At 36.0% G+C, this 7,018-nt stretch overlaps 1 pseudogene; it reads left to right on the forward strand.

Moving 5' to 3' along the window:
- The first annotated feature begins 6,237 nt into the window (after positions 1–6,237).
- The window catches only part of LOC120090340, a 19,942-nt pseudogene continuing 19,161 nt past the window's right edge, over positions 6,238–7,018 (forward strand).

Consider the following 7,018-nt stretch of genomic DNA (forward strand, 5'->3'; position numbering starts at 1 on the left):
AAAATAATTTTGGAAAAAATACCTTTCTGGTTTCTGAGTTTTTAAAAATATATATTTTTGGTCCCTCATGTTAATTGGCTAATTTAGTCTCTGAGTTTTTAGAAATAGGTTTAAAAAAGATCCTTCATACTAATAAAACTATTAAATTTAATCACAAAATTAATTAAATGTTAATGTGGCAAAATGATTTGGAAAAAATATATATTTTTTAACAATTTTTTCCTTCTTTGTTCTCCTCACTCTTCATTCTCTCCTTTTTCTCCCTCCTCCCCCTCTTCACTCTAAATTCCTCCTCCCTTTCCGTCTTCTTTCTTTCTTTTACATTTTTCATTCAAATGCAATTTTTACTCTGCAGATACAAACTTAATGTGTCATTTAAAATTTTCAAACATAAATTTTGTTGCCATTTTTCTTTAATTTCCTCTCTAAAATCTCATACCTTCTTTCTTCACATTGACCTTCTCTGGAGGCAAGGATGAAGCCATGGCGAAGTTGATTTTGAAATTTAAGAATAAAAATGGCATAAAGGTCAAATTTAAGTGCGAATAAAAAGGGGAAGTAATTAGTTTTAATTTTTATATTTAAATTCAATTATCAATTTAATCTCTAATTTAAAAAATTACTTATCTCTCTCCTTCAAATTTCTTAAGAGAGAGAGTTTTACAGTGAAAAGGAAAGTTCTTCGTATGATTGTATGTAGAATTCTCAAATTCAACTTTGAACTTGTCTTATGAGCCAAGTTAATGTGAAAGAAAGCTTGTAGCTCAGAAAAAAAATAGGTATTTTTTTTTCCTTTTTACTAGCGTTAGGTGAAGAAAACATGGATGAAATTATAGGCAAGCAAAGTTGATGTTTGAAGAAAATTCCTGTTGATAGTTATAAGGTTATTGGGCGGTTACATCTCGATTTCTTGTCTCATTGAACAAGACTATACCATCTCCTTTTCTGAGAGTAAAGTGTTTATTTTCAAGAATGGTATGGAGATTGGTTTGGTTCAATAGAAAATAACTTGTATGTACTAAGGTCGTTAGTCATAAAAGTCTTATTTAATACTGAAATGTTCAGTACGACGACAACAGCTAAAAGATCAAAGATTTTTCCTAAAGAAAACGGTCATATTTGACATCTAAGGTTAGATCACATCAACTTTAATAGGATTGAGCAGTTGGTGAAATGTGAACTTCTAAAGAGTTTAGAAGAAAACTCCTTGTCGGTATGTGAATCATGCCTTGAAGGCAAGATGACCAAATTACCTTTTACTAGAAAAGGTTATAGAGCCAAGGAAGCCTTGGAGCTTATACATCCAGACCTCTATGGTCCGATGAGTGTTAGGACTTAAGGTGGGTATGAATATTTCATCTCTTTCATAGATGATTATTTAAGGTACGGGTATCTCTACCTAATGCAACGTCAGTCTGAAGCCCTTGATAAGTTCAAGGAGTATAAGGTTGAAGTTGAAAATTATTGGGTTTTATGTCCTAAAACTTGTGGTTTGTAAACAATAAAACTTATACTGAAAATTCAATAAGTTTTTATTGAATATATGTGTTGCTTATTAGAAATCCAATAAACCTAAAAGATCCATGACTATTACATGAGTACTTGAACTTTATGTGGAGAGATAAAAGTATATCAGGTTCGAGTAAATAGTCAAAATGATCTATAGTATATGAATAAGGTCGGGTGCCTTATTCTGGTAACACTATTGGATGTGGCCTACTATGTAGTTGTTACAAAGAGTTGTAAAGTGCTACAAACGAAGTGATCCTAATTCGTACATGTTATGACATGAGGAGTGGGGGCGTCTTGTTCAAATGGGTTTGTACAAGATCGGACCACGAAATCAATCACTCTTACTTTATAACGTTGTTTACTATTTAAGACTGACTATTTCAAAGCAATGACCTATGTAACTTGACCTTAATCCTGAACTAACTATGAACTTCTGTTTATTCGGGATTATCCTTAGATTTGCATAGGTGAGTGTTGGCTCAACAACGCCAGCTCAAGAAACTCCCATTTCAGAGGTAAGACCGGGTAGATAGCTGGAGTCATAGGGTGCAAGAAGGAATGCACTCCTACTCCTTTTAGAGGTAGTAAAGAGGTTGTTCCCTTAAGTGCTGACTATGGGTCTTGAACAAGGGGCTCCACCCTCTCATTGGCCCGAGAGGGACTCGGTTTGTTGATTAGATCACAGATCAATTGTTCATTAGAGGATCAGTGGGACTTAAGGAACAAGAGGTAATCTCGGGGGTAAAACAGATATTTGACCCAACCGTTATTACGAACAACTTGTGAAGGGTTAACTTACTAATCATGGTTATATCGAGTGGACATAATATATCTACAGTGAGGGGAGTTCAACTATGGGCTTTAGTAAAGTGACCCATTAGTTAATGAATGGGGATTAATTCGGTTTAATGAATTTAGGCAATTAATCTCGGAACGTTGGAGCCCATGATCTGTAGGTCCGCGAAGTTTCCCTATTAGCTCATAAATGGATTAGCTTTAGAGTAGAATGATAAGTTAATTTGAAACGTTCAAATTAGAATTAAAGAAATTAGTAATTATATGAGATATAATTACACGTTTAATTTTAAGAATTAAATAGAATAGGAGAATTAATATTTAAATATGATTTAAATATATGAAGATGGATGTGTGTAAAATTAATTTAATATTTGATATTAAATTAATTGAAATTATTTAAATTGTTTAAATAATTATTTATTAATTTTATTAGAAAAATTAATTTATGAAATGAATTTTGTAAAATTAATAATTTTTTTATTTTTGATTTTTAAAATCAAATTTGGAATTTGAAAATTGAAAAAACACAAAATAGAATGTTGGGTTTTTCCATTATCACCTTCAAAGTAGCTCACACAAAACCCACCAACTTTGGCTTCAAAAACTCCAAGCATGAGCTGCATCTCATGCAACCATCTTCTTTGCATGATATTCTGCAATATATTGAGAAGATTGGAGTGGAATTTAGGGCCTGCAATCAATATATTTTTTGCTGAAAAATTCATGTTGAAGAAGGTGTTCTTCAAGTGGGTTGTTACTGTGAGTTTTTCTCCAAGTTCCCTTCATTCAAACTTATTTTAAGTCCCACAACTCAATCTAAAGCTCCAAAAGAAAAGTGGGGAAGATCTTGAGGTGGTCTACAACAAGATTTGGAGAAGTTTGCAGCTGAAAATCGAAATTTGAAGAAATTCTACAAAGGTATGACTTGAAACCCACTTGTTTCTGCAAATGCATGCTTTAGTTTCTGCCCAAATTAATGAATTAGAGTACTTATTGATCCTTGTTGCTTCCGCTGCTTGCTGATACACTCTATCAAGTGGTATCAGAGCATCATATAAGCATTCAATTCGGTTTAATTTTGGTGTAGTGGGTGTTTTCATGAGTTATATAAACGTGATGCACTGATATGGTTTTCTGAGTTTTGGTATTTAATTTCTCTTTGATTTCTTGATTAAATTTATAATTGTGTTTGATGATTTTATGTGTTCTTAAGAGTCTGTAATTTATTTGGAGTCATTAGAGTTGAAATTAAGATGTAATTAAAGAAATAAGTGAAGAAGGTCGAGCTGCAGATTCCAGTTTTTCAGCCTCTGTTTAAATCTCACTAAAAGCAAGAGCGAGAGGACTAGACGATCGTGTAGCTAGGGAGGTTGGGCGTTGATGTGTTCTAGACAATCGTATAGCTACGGACGCTAGGCGTTGAAGTATGCTAGACGATCGTGTAGCTATGGGCACTGGTCATTGAAGTGTTAAGCACTAGACGATGGTAAAAGGTACTATATGATAGCACTACACGATCGTGTAGCTTTATGCACATGCTAAACGATCAGAAGAGGCGCCATACGATAGCACTACACGATCGTGTAGCTTTGCCCGGTGCTATACAATAGCACTACAAGATCGTGTAGCTTTGTACGAGCACTAGATGATGACAAGAGGCGCTATACCTGTCTCTTATACACATCTAGATGTGTATAAGAGACAGGTGCTATACAATGGCACTACATGATCATAAGCGCTATACAATAGCACTACAAGATCGTGTAGCTTTGTACGAGCACTAGATGATGACAAGAGGCGCTATACGATGCCGCTACATGATCAAGCAGACACTAGACGATCGTGCTAGATGATGGTCGTCAGCGCTACACGATCGAGCTCAATGATATGCGCAACAGCTATGGGATAGGCTATGTGCGAGATTGTTTAAGAGCGAGACCGTTTAGAGTGAGATCGTTTAGAGAGAGAGATCATTGAGAACGAGATTGTTGAGAGCGAGAGATTGCTAAACGATTGAGCTACACGATGAACCTCTGCGAGATTTCATGCATGGAGCGAGAGCAGCTGGTTCGATCGATTTTCTTGAGGTTCTGTCTGCTTCAGCCTCAAAAGGTTTTTGGCTGGTCCGGTTCAGATTCTTCTGGTCCAGTTCAAGTGGTTTGGGTTTGGTTTGAAGCGATTCGAGCGGTCCGGAAGCGGTTTTGAAGTTGTTTCTTGCTATTTTGTAATAATTAGGCTATTGTTTACTTGTTTATGCCAAAACTAAAACCATATCAGTTTGTGTTTAATTATTTATGCATTTGATGTATATTATAATTAAATAAATCTTGTATGTGCATACAGTATGATATGTAGATTTAAAATCCTACCATAGAAAGCACGTTACATGCATTGAAAGTTTGTTATGAAATGTTATAATATATAGTATACATGTTAGAGTTTCTTTTATTTAATATAATTGTTATATTAAGTACTGAATTCCTTTGATATATGTTGTGGACGTTTTAAGTACTGAATTCCTTTGATATATGTTGTGGACGTTTAACATGTCTAAAATTTTGTAAGTTGTTACAAAATCGGGTTAAACGTTTAAAATCCATAACAAAGAACAGCTGCATGGTATTTAAGTTGACGGTCTATGGAATACCTCCTACCTGGGGATTATGGCTGAATTATTGAGTGTTGTTAACCTGTTTTATGAGCATATGTAAGCGATGTGAGGTAATAAAACGGTTTATCACCTAGACATCATTGATTTAAATCCATTTATAAGTGTTATACTTGGATAAACTACTTAGACTTAGGGTTATTTTTATTAGCCGAAAAGAACCTATAAATTTACCCAATTAATAGAACACTTCAGTGGGAGTTCAATAACTTCTATATAATAAAGTTAATTGAACACTTCAGTGGGAGATTAATAACATATACGATACGTTATTTTTAGCCCTCACGTCCCTAAGAGTTCACAATCCAGATTTACGCAGTACTTCGTGTCACCCTAGAAGTGACCTCCATTCGGAAAGTATTTTTTAGCATAAATCTAGACTCGTTTTGGGAATTTTCAGTGGAGATCGCATGTTATATTCTGAACAACGTTCCCTTGAAAAGTGTTTCTAAATCACTTTTTGAGCTGTGGAGAGGTCGTAAAGGTAGTTTACACCACTTCAGGATTTTGGTGTCCGACCCATGTGCTTGTGGCTAACCGAAGAAGTTGGAAACGCGTTCGAAAGTTTACCTTTTTGTAGGCTACCCCAGGGAAATGAGGGGTGGATACTTTCATAATCCGAGTGAGAACAAAGTGTTTGTTTCTACGAATGCTATCTTCTTGGAAGAAGGCCACATCAGGGATCATAAACCACGAAGTAAGCTTGTTTCACATAAGATTTCTAGTGAGACTATTGAGGGTTCAACAAGAGTTGTTGAATAGACTGACCGATCAACAAGAGTTGTTGAGGTCGGTACATCTAGTCAACTATCTCAAGAGTTGAGACTGCCTCGACGTAGTTGGAGGGTTATGAACCCACTGAATCGCTACATTGGTTTGACTGAAGCCTAGAACGTCATTTCTAATGATGAGTTCGAGCATCCATTATTTTATAAGCAAGCAATGGAGGATGTTGACAAAGATGAGTGGATTAAGGCCATGAACCAGGAAATGGAGTCTATGTACTTCAATAACGTCTGGGAACTTGTGGATAAGCCTGATGGGGTAAAACCTATAGGTGTAAGTGGATCAACAAGCGAAAACGAGGTGTAGATGGAAAGGTGAAAACCTTTAAGGCTAGACTCGTGGCAAAAGGTTATACCCGGGTTGAGGGAGTGGACTATGAGGAAACTTTCTCACCTGTTGTCATGCTGAAGTCTATCAGGATACTCCTGTCCATAGCCACATTTTATGATTATGAGATATAATAAATGGACGTTAAGACTGCCTTTTTTAATAATAATCTTGAGGAGACCATCTACAAGGCTCAACCAGAGGGGTTCATGTTTTAGATCAGGAGCAAAAAGTTTGCAAGCTTAATAGGTCCATTTATGGGCTGAAACAAACGTCTAGATCATGGAACATTAGATTTGACAGTGCGGTTAAATCGTTTGGCTTTGATCAGAACGTTGATAAGCTTTGTATTTACAAGAAGATCATCAACAACTCAGTAGCTTTCATGATACTGTATGTGGATGATATCTTACTCATTGGGAATGATGTAGGCTTTTTGACTGACATTAAGAAGTGGCTAACTGCCCAGTTCTAAATGAAATATTTGGGAGAGGCGCAGTATGTTCTAGGGATCCAAATCATTCAATATCGTAAAAACAAGATGTTGGCCTTGTCTCAGGCATCGTACATCGATCAAATGTTGATCGAGTACACGATCCAGGATTCCAAGAGGGGTTTGTTATCCTTCAGGCATGGAATCATTTTGTCTAAGGATCAATGTCCTAAGACACCTCAAGAGGTTGAGGAATGTGACTGATTCCCTATGCTTCAGCTGTTGAAAGCTTAATGTATGCAATGTTGTGTACCAGACCTGACATTTACTATGCAGTAGGGATTGTCAGTCGTTATCAGTGCAATCCCGGATTAGATCACTGGACGGCGGTGAAAACGATCCACAAGTATCTTCGAAGAACAAGGGACTACATGCTCATGTATGGAGATAAGGATCTGATCCTTACAGGATACACAGACTCTGATTTTCAGACT

This window comes from Benincasa hispida, chromosome 11 (genome assembly GCF_009727055.1).
Source record: "Benincasa hispida cultivar B227 chromosome 11, ASM972705v1, whole genome shotgun sequence".
Lineage (NCBI taxonomy): Eukaryota > Viridiplantae > Streptophyta > Magnoliopsida > Cucurbitales > Cucurbitaceae > Benincasa > Benincasa hispida.